Source organism: Taudactylus pleione, unplaced genomic scaffold, assembly GCF_031769625.1.
Source record: "Taudactylus pleione unplaced genomic scaffold, aTauple2 ptg000146l, whole genome shotgun sequence".
In the NCBI taxonomy this organism is placed as follows: Eukaryota; Metazoa; Chordata; class Amphibia; order Anura; family Myobatrachidae; genus Taudactylus; species Taudactylus pleione.
Window position 1 is genome coordinate 2,577,175 of NW_028284548.1, and position 15,515 is coordinate 2,592,689.

Sequence of the window (15,515 nt, forward strand, 5' to 3'; positions counted from 1 at the left end):
CGGCCCGGTCATCAGGTGATCGGGTCCCAGTGCAGTATGGGAGATCACCTGATCGGGAAGCCCGGAGAAGATCACCGGAGGCCAGGAGGATGCAGGTAAGTGTAATGAAGGGAGGGGGGGTCGCGGAGGGGGGGTCTGTGATCGCAGGGGGTGGGGCTTAGCGTCGGTGGGGGGTAACAGCGACAGTGGGTCGGCGCATGCGCGGGCTCTTAGTCGCTGTATTTTTTCGAAAATACCGCGGCTAGAGTGCGGGTGGGATCCGCAGGGACAGAGCTTTATCACAAACTCTGTCCCTGCAAGGGATTTATAGTAAATCCCTGTGATATTGCCTGAATTCGCAATGCGAATTCACTCGGTAATATCACACTACAATCCGCATTCAATATGCGGATTGTAGTAAATAGAGCCCTATGTGTGTAACCTGCAGTCATGAGTTTCTGTGTGTGTAATCTGCAGTCCTGAATGTCTGTGTGTGTAATCTGTAGTCCTGAATGTCTGTGTGTGTAATCTGCAGTCCTGAATGTCTGTGTGTAATCTGCAATCCTGAGTGTCTGTGTGTGTGTGTAATCTGCAATCTGAGTGTCTGTGTGTGTAATCTGCAGTCCTGAGTGTCTGTGTGTAAAATGAAGTCATGAGTGTCTGTGTGTGTGTGTAATCTGCAGTCCTGAGTGTCTGTGTGTAATCTGCAGTCCTGAATGCCTGTGTGTGTAATCTGCAGTCCTGAGTGTCTGTGTGTAATCTGCAGTCCTGAGTGTCTGTGTGAAATATGAAGTCATGAGTGTCTGTGTGTGTGTGTAATCTGCAGTCCTGAGTGTCTGTGTGTAATCTGCAGTCCTGAATGCCTGTGTGTGTAATCTGCAGTCCTGAGTGTCTGTGTGTAATCTGCAGTCCTGAGTGTCTGTGTGTGTGTAATCTGCAGTCCTGAGTGTCTGTGTGTAATCTGCAGTCCTGAATGTCTGTGTGTGTAATCTGCAGTCCTGAGTGTCTGTGTGTGTAATCTGCAGTCCTGAGTGTCTGTGTGTGTGTAATCTGCAGTCCTGAGTGTCTGTGTGTAATCTGCAATCTGAGTGTCTGTGTATGTAATCTGCAGTCCTGAGTGTATTTGTGTAATATGAAGTCATGGGTGTCTGTGTGTGTGTGTAATCTGTAGTCCTGAATGTCTGTGTGTGTTCTGCAGTCCTGTATGCCTGTGTGTGTTCTGCAGGCTGAGTGTCTGTAATCTGCAGTCCTGTATGCCTGTGTGCAGAGGCGTATTTCCCTATTGGCCAGGATGGCACTCGCCAGGGGTGCCAGCCGGTTGGGGGGCGCTGGCACCACCTGGCAGTGCCACCAATGGCCAGCAGTGGTGGAACCCCGCTGACGGAACAAACTGTTTTCTTAGAGATGGAGACAACTGTCTCCATCTCTTCTCCGGCCACAAGCCACCCACCATAATTAAAGCTGCCCGGCCAATGCCTGTTTAGCTGTCAGCACTTCCGCGTCATACCACCTGATGCGGAAGCACTGACAGCTGAACCGGCAGGGTCCAAGCAGCGTGCCTGTGCTGCAGTAACAGAAGGAGCATGTCCTCATTGGAGAAGGTGGATTGCGGCCGCCCAGCAGCCCGGCGCCTAGGAGGAAGTCCAAGCAGCAAAACCCACACACGTGTGTGTAAGTATGCTCTGTGCGTGTGTGTGTTTGTTTGTAAGTATGCTTTGTGAATGTTATGTGTGTTGTACTGAATGTTGTGTGTGTATGATCAGTGTTTGTGTGTGTATATATTAGGGGTGAGCGGGTTCGGATTTCTGAAATCCGAACCCCCCCGAGCTCCCCCGATCCGAGGCCGATCCGAGTAAGGCTCGACTTTTCCCGCCTGACTCGGATCTGAAATCGACGCAAAACGTCATCATCCCGCCTTCCGGGTCTCGCGGGTTTTGGATCCTATATAAGGTACCCGCGTTGGCACCATTTTCTCACTCGGCTGTGGCCAGTGAAGAGGGAGGGTGGGAGTTAGGGCTGGCTGGGCTGTGTAGTTTAGTGTAGTGTTGTAGTGTAGTGTAGTGCAGTGTAGTGTTGCGCTGTGCTGCTGTTGTCCATAGGGGCTGTGTCCACTAGTACAAAGTCCATAGGGGCTGGCTGGACTGTGTTGTGCAGTCAGTTGTCCATAGGGGCTGTGTCCACTCCAAAGTCCTGTGCAGTGTCCCAGTCCTAAAGGGGTGCTGTAGTGTTGTCCAGGGGGTGCTCTGTCCGTCAGGGGTGCTCCCCCCAAGTGCTAAAAAAAATATATTTTTTCTGTGTTTGTGAATTGTGTGCGCAGTAGCCGCACGTGCATCAACAAAGTAGTGCCAAGCGTGCACCTGTGTCCCATAAGTAAAAGGCCGGCTGGCTTGTCCGTTAAAGGGTGCTGTAACCCCCAAAGGGCACTCCAAACAAAATAAAAAAATATATTTTTCTGTGTTTGTGAATTGTGTGCAATGTGGCTGCACGTGCATCAACGAAGGAACAGCGCCAAGCGTGCGCCTGTGTCCCATAAGTAAAAGGCCGGCTGGCTTGTCCGTTAAATGGTGCTGTAACCCCCAAAGGGCACTCCAAACAAAATAAAAAAATATATTTTTCTGTGTTTGTGTATTGTGTGCACTGTGGCTGCACGTGCATCAAGGAAGGAGCAGCGCCAACCGTGCGCCTGTGTCCCATAAGTAAAAGGCCGGCTGGCTTGTCCGTTAAAGGGTGCTGTAACCCCCAAAGGGCACTCCAAACAAAATAAAAAAATATATTTTTCTGTGTTTGTGAATTGTGTGCACTGTGGCTGCACGTGCATCAACGAAGGAGCAGCGCCAAGCGTGCGCTTGTGTCCCATAAGTAAAAGGCCGGCTGGCTTGTCCGTTAAAGGGTGCTGTAACCCGCAAAGGGCACTCCAAACAAAATAAAAAAATATATTTTTCTGTGTTTGTGAATTGTGTGCACTGTGGCTGCACGTGCATCAACGAAGGAGCAGCGCCAAGCGTGCGCCTGTGTCCCATAAGTAAAAGGCCGGCTGGCTTGTCCGTTAAAGGGTGCTGTAACCCCCAAAGGGCACTCCAAACAAAATAAAAAAATACATTTTTTTGTGTTTGTGAATTGTGTGCGCAGTAGCCGCACGTGCATCAACAAAGTAGTGCCAAGCGTGCGCCTGTGTCCCATAAGTAAAAGGCCGGCTGGCTTGACCGTTAAAGGGTGCTGTAACCCCCAAAGGGCACTCCAAACAAAATAAAAAAATATATTTTTTTGTGTTTGTGAATTGTGTGCGCAGTAGCCGCACGTGCATCAACAAAGTAGTGCCAAGCGTGCGCCTGTGTCCCATAAGTAAAAGCTCGGCTGGATTGACCACTAAAGGGTGCTGTAACCCCCAAAGGGCACTCCAAACAAATTAAAAAAATGTTTCTGTGTTTGTGAATTGTGTGCACTGTGGCTGCACGTGCATCAACAAAGGAGCAGCGCCAAGCGTGCGCCTGTGTCCCATAAGTAAAGGGCCGACTGGCTAATTTCTTAAAGGGTGGTGTAACCCACAAAGTGCACTAGTCTCCAACAAAAATAAAAAATTATTTTCTGTGTTTGTGTGCACCTTAGCCGCATGTATATATCAATATAACATAAATGGAGGACAAAACTTTCTCCGATAAAAATAAAATAGGGAAAGATCAAGAACCACTTCCTCCTAGTGCTGAAGCTGCTGCCACTAGTCATGACATAGACGATAACATGCCATCAACGTCGTCTGCCAAGGCCGATGCCCAATGTCATAGTAGAGGGCACATACAATCTCAAATAACAAAGTTCAGGAAAATGACCTTGAAAAAAACATTTAAATCATCTGAAGAGAAACGTAAACTTGCCAATATGCCATTTACGACACGGAGTGGCAAGGAACGGCTAAGGTCTTTCCCTATGTTCATGACTAGTGGTTCAGCTTCACATGACGATGGAAGCCCTCCTCCCGCTAAAAAAATCAAACGAGTTAAGCTGGCAAAAGCACAGCGAAGAACTATGCGTTCTAAGAAGATATCACAAATCCCCAAAGAGAGTCCAAGTGTGGTGGCGGTTGCGATGCCTGACCTTCCCAGCACTGGACGGGAAGAGGTGGCTCTTTCCACCATTTGCACGCCCCCTGCAAGTGCTGAAAGGAGCACCCACAGTCCACTTGCTGATATGCAAATTGAAGATGTCACTGTTGAAGTACAACAGGATGAGGATACTGGTGTAGCTGGCACTGAGGAGGAAGTTGGTGAGGAGGATTCTGATGGTGATGTGGTTTGTTTAAATCAGGCTCGACATCAGGACAACATCTTGCCTCCGTAGAGCCAGTTTGTGCAGGGACACATTAATTGCCAGCTTGTTTTGTGGGGGCCCAAACGAACCAATCATTGCACGTGTTTGTGCCGCCCACTCGTGTCGCTTAGCATAGTCATCCATCTACCTCGGTGCAATCTTTTGGCCATAAAAACAATATTGTGAGGTGTGCAGAATAGACTGGAAATGAGTGGAAATGAAGGTTATTGAGGTTAATAATTGCATAGGAGCTGAAAAAACCACAAATTCTGTGATTTAAGCTGTTTTTATGCTTTTTTTAAAAAAAATACAGATCCAAAACACAAAACCCAGAACCCAAAACACGGAAGGGTGGTTTTGGCAAAACCAATCCAGATCCAAACACGAAGAAAGATCCAGATCCAAAACCAAAACACGAAAAGTGGCCGGTGCACACCCCTAGTATATATGTATATGTATATATATATAAATATATATATATATATATATATACACACACACGTGCTTTTCCTCCTTATTAATAATACTTGCCTCTGCCACTATAAGGCGCTTGTCCTTGTCCCCCTCATATATATTTATATGAGGGGGACAAGGACAAGCACCTTATAGTGGCAGAGGCAAGTATTATTAATAAGGAGGAAAAGCACGTGTGTGTGTGCATGTGTGTGTGTATATATATATATATATATATATATATCCCATTAAAAATCCTGCGTTGCTAACTGCCAATGGGGTGGGGGGGGCGCCAGGCCCCTATTTTGCCAGGGGCGCTCCGATCTCTAGATACACCTCTGCCTGTGTGTGTTCTGCTGTCCTGGGTGTCTGTGTGTGTAATCTGCAATCTGAGTGTCTGTGTGTATTATCTGTAGTCTGAGTGTTTGTGTGTGTAATCTGCAATCTGAGTGTCTGTGTGTGTAATCTGCAGTCTGAGTGTCTGTGTATATTATTTGCAGTCTGAGTGTCTGTGTGTGTAATCTGCAGTCCTGAGTGTCTGTGTGTGTGTAATCTGCAGTCCTGAGTGTCTGTGTGTAATCTGCAATCTGAGTGTCTGTGTATGTAATCTGCAGTCCTGAGTGTATTTGTGTAATATGAAGTCATGGGTGTCTGTGTGTGTGTGTAATCTGTAGTCCTGAATGTCTGTGTGTGTTCTGCAGTCCTGTATGCCTGTGTGTGTTCTGCAGGCTGAGTGTCTGTAATCTGCAGTCCTGTATGCCTGTGTGCAGAGGCGTATTTCCCTATTGGCCAGGATGGCACTCGCCAGGGGTGCCAGCCGGTTGGGGGGTGCTGGCACCACCTGGCAGTGCCACCAACGGCCAGCAGTGGTGGAACCCCGCTGACGGAACAAACTGTTTTCTTAGAGATGGAGACAACTGTCTCCATCTCTTCTCCGGCCACAAGCCACCCACCATAATTAAAGCTGCCCGGCCAATGCCTGTTTAGCTGTCAGCACTTCCGCGTCATACCACCTGATGCGGAAGCACTGACAGCTGAACCGGCAGGGTCCAAGCAGCGTGCCTGTGCTGCAGTAACAGAAGGAGCATGTCCTCATTGGAGAAGGTGGATTGCGGCCACCCAGCAGCCCGGCGCCTAGGAGGAAGTCCAAGCAGCAAAACCCACACACGTGTGTGTAAGTATGCTCTGTGCATGTGTGTGTTTGTTTGTAAGTATGCTTTGTGAATGTTATGTGTGTTGTACTGAATGTTGTGTGTGTATGATCAGTGTTTGTGTGTGTATATATTAGGGGTGAGCGGGTTCGGATTTCTGAAATCCGAACCCCCCCGAGCTCCCCCGATCCGAGGCCGATCCGAGTAAGGCTCGACTTTTCCCACCTGACTCGGATCTGAAATCGAGGCAAAACGTCATCATCCCGCCTTCCGGGTCTCGCGGGTTTTGGATCCTATATAAGGTACCCGCGTTGGCACCATTTTCTCACTCGGCTGTGGCCAGTGAAGAGGGAGGGTGGGAGTTAGGGCTGGCTGGGCTGTGTAGTTTAGTGTAGTGTTGTAGTGTAGTGTAGTGCAGTGTAGTGTTGCGCTGTGCTGCTGTTGTCCATAGGGGCTGTGTCCACTAGTACAAAGTCCATAGGGGCTGGCTGGACTGTGTTGTGCAGTCAGTTGTCCATAGGGGCTGTGTCCACTCCAAAGTCCTGTGCAGTGTCCCAGTCCTAAAGGGGTGCTGTAGTGTTGTCCAGGGGGTGCTCTGTCCGTCAGGGGTGCTCCCCCCAAGTGCTAAAAAAAATATATTTTTTCTGTGTTTGTGAATTGTGTGCGCAGTAGCCGCACGTGCATCAACAAAGTAGTGCCAAGCGTGCACCTGTGTCCCATAAGTAAAAGGCCGGCTGGCTTGTCCGTTAAAGGGTGCTGTAACCCCCAAAGGGCACTCCAAACAAAATAAAAAAATATATTTTTCTGTGTTTGTGAATTGTGTGCAATGTGGCTGCACGTGCATCAACGAAGGAACAGCGCCAAGCGTGCGCCTGTGTCCCATAAGTAAAAGGCCGGCTGGCTTGTCCGTTAAATGGTGCTGTAACCCCCAAAGGGCACTCCAAACAAAATAAAAAAATATATTTTTCTGTGTTTGTGTATTGTGTGCACTGTGGCTGCACGTGCATCAACGAAGGAGCAGCGCCAACCGTGCGCCTGTGTCCCATAAGTAAAAGGCCGGCTGGCTTGTCCGTTAAAGGGTGCTGTAACCCCCAAAGGGCACTCCAAACAAAATAAAAAAATATATTTTTCTGTGTTTGTGAATTGTGTGCACTGTGGCTGCACGTGCATCAACGAAGGAGCAGCGCCAAGCGTGCGCTTGTGTCCCATAAGTAAAAGGCCGGCTGGCTTGTCCGTTAAAGGGTGCTGTAACCCGCAAAGGGCACTCCAAACAAAATAAAAAAATATATTTTTCTGTGTTTGTGAATTGTGTGCACTGTGGCTGCACGTGCATCAAGGAAGGAGCAGCGCCAAGCGTGCGCCTGTGTCCCATAAGTAAAAGGCCGGCTGGCTTGTCCGTTAAAGGGTGCTGTAACCCCCAAAGGGCACTCCAAACAAAATAAAAAAATAAATTTTTTTGTGTTTGTGAATTGTGTGCGCAGTAGCCGCACGTGCATCAACAAAGTAGTGCCAAGCGTGCGCCTGTGTCCCATAAGTAAAAGGCCGGCTGGCTTGACCGTTAAAGGGTGCTGTAACCCCCAAAGGGCACTCCAAACAAAATAAAAAAATATATTTTTTTGTGTTTGTGAATTGTGTGCGCAGTAGCCGCACGTGCATCAACAAAGTAGTGCCAAGCGTGCGCCTGTGTCCCATAAGTAAAAGGTCGGCTGGATTGACCACTAAAGGGTGCTGTAACCCCCAAAGGGCACTCCAAACAAATTAAAAAAAATGTTTCTGTGTTTGTGAATTGTGTGCACTGTGGCTGCACGTGCATCAACAAAGGAGCAGCGCCAAGCGTGCGCCTGTGTCCCATAAGTAAAGGGCTGACTGGCTCATTTCTTAAAGGGTGGTGTAACCCACAAAGTGCACTAGTCTCCAACAAAAATACAAAATTATTTTCTGTGTTTGTGTGCACCTTAGCCGCATGTATATATCAATATAACATAAATGGAGGACAAAACTTTCTCCGATAAAAATAAAATAGGGAAAGATCAAGAACCACTTCCTCCTAGTGCTGAAGCTGCTGCCACTAGTCATGACATAGACGATAACATGCCATCAACGTCGTCTGCCAAGGCCGATGCCCAATGTCATAGTAGAGGGCACATACAATCTCAAATAACAAAGTTCAGGAAAATGACCTTGAAAAAAACATTTAAATCATCTGAAGAGAAACGTAAACTTGCCAATATGCCATTTACGACACGGAGTGGCAAGGAACGGCTAAGGTCTTTCCCTATGTTCATGACTAGTGGTTCAGCTTCACATGACGATGGAAGCCCTCCTCCCGCTAAAAAAATCAAACGAGTTAAGCTGGCAAAAGCACAGCGAAGAACTATGCGTTCTAAGAAGATATCACAAATCCCCAAAGAGAGTCCAAGTGTGGTGGCGGTTGCGATGCCTGACCTTCCCAGCACTGGACGGGAAGAGGTGGCTCTTTCCACCATTTGCACGCCCCCTGCAAGTGCTGAAAGGAGCACCCACAGTCCACTTGCTGATATGCAAATTGAAGATGTCACTGTTGAAGTACAACAGGATGAGGATACTGGTGTAGCTGGCACTGAGGAGGAAGTTGGTGAGGAGGATTCTGATGGTGATGTGGTTTGTTTAAATCAGGCTCGACATCAGGACAACATCTTGCCTCCGTAGAGCCAGTTTGTGCAGGGACACATTAATTGCCAGCTTGTTTTGTGGGGGCCCAAACGAACCAATCATTTCACGTGTTTGTGCCGCCCACTCGTGTCGCTTAGCATAGTCATCCATCTACCTCGGTGCAATCTTTTGGCCATAAAAACAATATTGTGAGGTGTGCAGAATAGACTGGAAATGAGTGGAAATGAAGGTTATTGAGGTTAATAATTGCATAGGAGCTGAAAAAACCACAAATTCTGTGATTTAAGCTGTTTTTATGCTTTTTTAAAAAAAAATACAGATCCAAAACACAAAACCCAGAACCCAAAACACGGAAGGGTGGTTTTGGCAAAACCAATCCAGATCCAAACACGAAGAAAGATCCAGATCCAAAACCAAAACACGAAAAGTGGCCGGTGCACACCCCTAGTATATATGTATATGTATATATATATAAATATATATATATATTAGGGATGTGCAGGCTCGGATAGGTTCGAGTTTGCACGTGGAGTTCGGATTTTTCCCTCCAAAAAAACGGAACTCAGAACGAGGCAAAACGTCATCTTACATGGACGAACATCATCATTCCTGGTCTTTTGTCCAGGAATGATGATGTTCGTCCATGTAAGATGACGTTTTGCCTCGTTCTGAGTTCCGTTTTTTTGGAGGGAAAAATCCGAACTCCACGTGCAAACTCGAACCTATCCGAGCCTGCACATCCCTAATATATATATATATATATATATATATATATATATACACACACACGTGCTTTTCCTCCTTATTAATAATACTTGCCTCTGCCACTATAAGGCGCTTGTCCTTGTCCCCCTCATATATATTTATATGAGGGGGACAAGGACAAGCACCTTATAGTGGCAGAGGCAAGTATTATTAATAAGGAGGAAAAGCACGTGTGTGTGTGCATGTGTGTGTGTATATATATATATATATATATATATCCCACTAAAAATCCTGCGTTGCTAACTGCCAATGGGGTGGGGGGGGCGCCAGGCCCCTATTTTGCCAGGGGCGCTCCGATCTCTAGATACACCTCTGCCTGTGTGTGTTCTGCTGTCCTGGGTGTCTGTGTGTGTAATCTGCAATCTGAGTGTCTGTGTGTATTATCTGTAGTCTGAGTGTTTGTGTGTGTAATCTGCAATCTGAGTGTCTGTGTGTGTAATCTGCAGTCTGAGTGTCTGTGTATATTATTTGCAGTCTGAGTGTCTGTGTGTGTAATCTGCAGTCCTGAGTGTCTGTGTGTGTGTAATCTGCAGTCCTGAGTGTCTGTGTGTAATCTGCAATCTGAGTGTCTGTGTATGTAATCTGCAGTCCTGAGTGTATTTGTGTAATATGAAGTCATGGGTGTCTGTGTGTGTGTGTAATCTGTAGTCCTGAATGTCTGTGTGTGTTCTGCAGTCCTGTATGCCTGTGTGTGTTCTGCAGGCTGAGTGTCTGTAATCTGCAGTCCTGTATGCCTGTGTGCAGAGGCGTATTTCCCTATTGGCCAGGATGGCACTCGCCAGGGGTGCCAGCCGGTTGGGGGGCGCTGGCACCACCTGGCAGTGCCACCAACGGCCAGCAGTGGTGGAACCCCGCTGACGGAACAAACTGTTTTCTTAGAGATGGAGACAACTGTCTCCATCTCTTCTCCGGCCACAAGCCACCCACCATAATTAAAGCTGCCCGGCCAATGCCTGTTTAGCTGTCAGCACTTCCGCGTCATACCACCTGATGCGGAAGCACTGACAGCTGAACCGGCAGGGTCCAAGCAGCGTGCCTGTGCTGCAGTAACAGAAGGAGCATGTCCTCATTGGAGAAGGTGGATTGCGGCCACCCAGCAGCCCGGCGCCTAGGAGGAAGTCCAAGCAGCAAAACCCACACACGTGTGTGTAAGTATGCTCTGTGCGTGTGTGTGTTTGTTTGTAAGTATGCTTTGTGAATGTTATGTGTGTTGTACTGAATGTTGTGTGTGTATGATCAGTGTTTGTGTGTGTATATATTAGGGGTGAGCGGGTTCGGATTTCTGAAATCCGAACCCCCCCGAGCTCCCCCGATCCGAGGCCGATCCGAGTAAGGCTCGACTTTTCCCGCCTGACTCGGATCTGAAATCGAGGCAAAACGTCATCATCCCGCCTTCCGGGTCTCGCGGGTTTTGGATCCTATATAAGGTACCCGCGTTGGCACCATTTTCTCACTCGGCTGTGGCCAGTGAAGAGGGAGGGTGGGAGTTAGGGCTGGCTGGGCTGTGTAGTTTAGTGTAGTGTTGTAGTGTAGTGTAGTGCAGTGTAGTGTTGCGCTGTGCTGCTGTTGTCCATAGGGGCTGTGTCCACTAGTACAAAGTCCATAGGGGCTGGCTGGACTGTGTTGTGCAGTCAGTTGTCCATAGGGGCTGTGTCCACTCCAAAGTCCTGTGCAGTGTCCCAGTCCTAAAGGGGTGCTGTAGTGTTGTCCAGGGGGTGCTCTGTCCGTCAGGGGTGCTCCCCCCAAGTGCTAAAAAAAATATATTTTTTCTGTGTTTGTGAATTGTGTGCGCAGTAGCCGCACGTGCATCAACAAAGTAGTGCCAAGCGTGCACCTGTGTCCCATAAGTAAAAGGCCGGCTGGCTTGTCCGTTAAAGGGTGCTGTAACCCCCAAAGGGCACTCCAAACAAAATAAAAAAATATATTTTTCTGTGTTTGTGAATTGTGTGCACTGTGGCTGCACGTGCATCAACGAAGGAGCAGCGCCAAGCGTGCGCCTGTGTCCCAAAAGTTAAAAGGCCGGCTGGCTTGTCCGTTAAAGGGTGCTGTAACCCCCAAAGGGCACTCCAAACAAAATAAAAAAATATATTTTTCAGTGTTTGTGAATTGTGTGCACTGTGGCTGCACGTGCATCAACGAAGGAGCAGCGCCAAGCGTACGCCTGTGTCCCATAAGTAAAAGGCCGGCTGGCTTGTCCGTTAAAGGGTGCTGTAACCCCCAAAGGGCACTCCAAATAAAATAAAAAAATATATTTTTCTGTGTTTGTGAATTGTGTGCACTGTGGCTGCACGTGCATCAACGAAGGAACAGCGCCAAGCGTGCGCCTGTGTCCCATAAGTAAAAGGCCTGCTGGCTTGTCCGTTAAATGGTGCTGTAACCCCCAAAGGGCACTCCAAACAAAATAAAAAAATATATTTTTCTGTGTTTGTGTATTGTGTGCACTGTGGCTGCACGTGCATCAAGGAAGGAGCAGCGCCAACCGTGCGCCTGTGTCCCATAAGTAAAAGGCCGGCTGGCTTGTCCGTTAAAGGGTGCTGTAACCCCCAAAGGGCACTCCAAACAAAATAAAAAAATACATTTTTTTGTGTTTGTGAATTGTGTGCGCAGTAGCCGCACGTGCATCAACAAAGTAGTGCCAAGCGTGCGCCTGTGTCCCATAAGTAAAAGGCCGGCTGGCTTGACCGTTAAAGGGTGCTGTAACCCCCAAAGGGCACTCCAAACAAAATAAAAAAATATATTTTTTTGTGTTTGTGAATTGTGTGCGCAGTAGCCGCACGTGCATCAACAAAGTAGTGCCAAGCGTGCGCCTGTGTCCCATAAGTAAAAGGTCGGCTGGATTGACCACTAAAGGGTGCTGTAACCCCCAAAGGGCACTCCAAACAAATTAAAAAAAATGTTTCTGTGTTTGTGAATTGTGTGCACTGTGGCTGCACGTGCATCAACAAAGGAGCAGCGCCAAGCGTGCGCCTGTGTCCCATAAGTAAAGGGCCGACTGGCTCATTTCTTAAAGTGTGGTGTAACCCACAAAGTGCACTAGTCTCCAACAAAAATAAAAAATTATTTTCTGTGTTTGTGTGCACCTTAGCCGCATGTATATATCAATATAACATAAATGGAGGACAAAACTTTCTCCGATAAAAATAAAATAGGGAAAGATCAAGAACCACTTCCTCCTAGTGCTGAAGCTGCTGCCACTAGTCATGACATAGACGATAACATGCCATCAACGTCGTCTGCCAAGGCCGATGCCCAATGTCATAGTAGAGGGCACATACAATCTCAAATAACAAAGTTCAAGAAAATGACCTTGAAAAAAACATTTAAATCATCTGAAGAGAAACGTAAACTTGCCAATATGCCATTTACGACACGGAGTGGCAAGGAACGGCTAAGGTCTTTCCCTATGTTCATGACTAGTGGTTCAGCTTCACATGACGATGGAAGCCCTCCTCCCGCTAAAAAAATCAAACGAGTTAAGCTGGCAAAAGCACAGCGAAGAACTATGCGTTCTAAGAAGATATCACAAATCCCCAAAGAGAGTCCAAGTGTGGTGGCGGTTGCGATGCCTGACCTTCCCAGCACTGGACGGGAAGAGGTGGCTCTTTCCACCATTTGCACGCCCCCTGCAAGTGCTGAAAGGAGCACCCACAGTCCACTTGCTGATATGCAAATTGAAGATGTCACTGTTGAAGTACAACAGGATGAGGATACTGGTGTAGCTGGCACTGAGGAGGAAGTTGGCGAGGAGGATTCTGATGGTGATGTGGTTTGTTTAAATCAGGCTCGACATCAGGACGACATCTTGCCTCCGTAGAGCCAGTTTGTGCAGGGACACATTAATTGCCAGCTTGTTTTGTGGGGGCCCAAACGAACCAATCATTTCACGTGTTTGTGCCGCCCACTCGTGTCGCTTAGCATAGTCATCCATCTACCTCGGTGCAATCTTTTGGCCATAAAAACAATATTGTGAGGTGTGAGGTGTTCAGAATAGACTGGAAATGAGTGGAAATGAAGGTTATTGAGGTTAATAATTGCATAGGAGCTGAAAAAAACACAAATTCTGTGATTTAAGCTGTTTTTATGCTTTTTTTAAAAAAAATACAGATCCAAAACACAAAACCCAGAACCCAAAACACGGAAGGGTGGTTTTGGCAAAACCAATCCAGATCCAAACACGAAGAAAGATCCAGATCCAAAACCAAAACACGAAAAGTGGCCGGTGCCACTATAAGGCGCTTGTCCTTGTCCCCCTCATATATATTTATATGAGGGGGACAAGGACAAGCACCTTATAGTGGCAGAGGCAAGTATTATTAATAAGGAGGAAAAGCACGTGTGTGTGTGCATGTGTGTGTGTATATATATATATATAAATATATATATATATCCCACTAAAAATCCTGCGTTGCTAACTGCCAATGGGGTGGTGGGGGCGCCAGGCCCCTATTTTGCCAGGGGCGCTCCGATCTCTAGATACACCTCTGCCTGTGTGTGTTCTGCTGTCCTGGGTGTCTGTGTGTGTAATCTGCAATCTGAGTGTCTGTGTGTATTATCTGTAGTCTGAGTGTTTGTGTGTGTAATCTGCAATCTGAGTGTCTGTGTGTGTAATCTGCAGTCTGAGTGTCTGTGTATATTATTTGCAGTCTGAGTGTCTGTGTGTGTAATCTGCAGTCTGAGTGTCTGTGTGTGTAATCTGCAGTCTGAGTGTCTGTGTATATTATCTGCAATCTGAGTGTCTGTGTGTATTATCTGCAGTCTGAGTGTCTGTGTGTATTATCTGCAGTCTGAGTGTTTGTGTGTGTAATCTGCAATCTGAGTGTCTGTGTGTGTAATCTGCAGTCTGGGTGTCTGTGTGTATTATATGCAGTCTGAGTGTTTGTGTGTGTAATCTGCAGTCCTGAGTGTATGTGTGTATAATCTGCAGTCTGAGTGTCTGTGTATGGAAACTGCAATCTGAGTGTCTGTGTATGTAATCTGCAGTCTGAGTGTCTGTGTGTGTAAACTGCAGTCTGAAGGGTAAATTTACTAAGAGTCGAGTTTCGGTGAGTTTTGGCGAGATTGCAATCTCACGTGAGTTTAGGCATTTTTTCATCTTGCAAATTTACTAAAGACAAACCCGAGTGAGTCTGGAAGTGAGTTCTGTTTTTTCACAGTTAAACTAATGTGAGATTGCAAACTCTAAAAAACTCACCATCGGCCAAAATAGGAAGTTCTTTACATGAAAAAGAAACAACTCCCAAATTTACTACGAATCGAGTTTCCAGTCTCATGTGAGATTGTAGCAAACTCATTGTGAAATAGAAGTTTTCAATAGACCACCTCCTGAGCTGCGAGTATGGCAGAAACATACATAGATCAGTGTGATTTGTGTATGTTTCAGCCTGTATACCTAATATAAAGTGTTTTTATTTAAAAAAAAATTACCTAAAGCATAACCAGCCCCCGACTTGCCAGCCAGTCTTGGTTCCTAAAATTACGAGGAACAAAATAATGAGGGTTCCACTGTAATTTAGGAACCAGCACCAGGCTGCAGGGCCAGTCCTGGTTTTAAACATAGGGGGTAAAAAATTGCGTAGGGTACCCCCTATATTTAAAACCAGCATAACTGGGCTGTGGCATTACAAACCGACTGGGGAGTAATGCCACAGCCCGGAGACCCTTTTATGGGGGCTCTGTTGCCAAAGTATTACAACCCCAATCCAGTCAGACGAAGCCGAGTATTTCAGGGGATGTAGGCCCCCCCAAGAAGGGACCCCCCTCTACCAAAACCCCAGGCTTGATCTGAAGCCCAGGGTTCTTCCCCACACCCCTGGAGTGTTGGGTACGGGGGTAATAAATGGTTAAATAGTAGTAAACTATTGTATTTTACAGTGACACTACAGGTGCCAGCAGACGGGCGGCACCCGTACCACCACTGTAAAATAAATAGTTAAATAATGACAGGACACACACCGTGACAAGTAAAAGTTTATTACATACACCTACCCTCTCACACATACTTACCTGCTGCCAGGTGATCTGTCCACTTGTCCGAGTAGAATACCATTTGGAGTACCTGCAATAAAGTTCCTATACTCACATCCTCCATTGCGCTGGTCTCCGTAGCATCCAGGGGGGTCATTGCAAAAAAGAAACACAAATACCTGAAGCACTTACTAAGGTTAGCGCTGCATGTGTGTGACCACCTACAGCGCTAACCTGTACCCGACT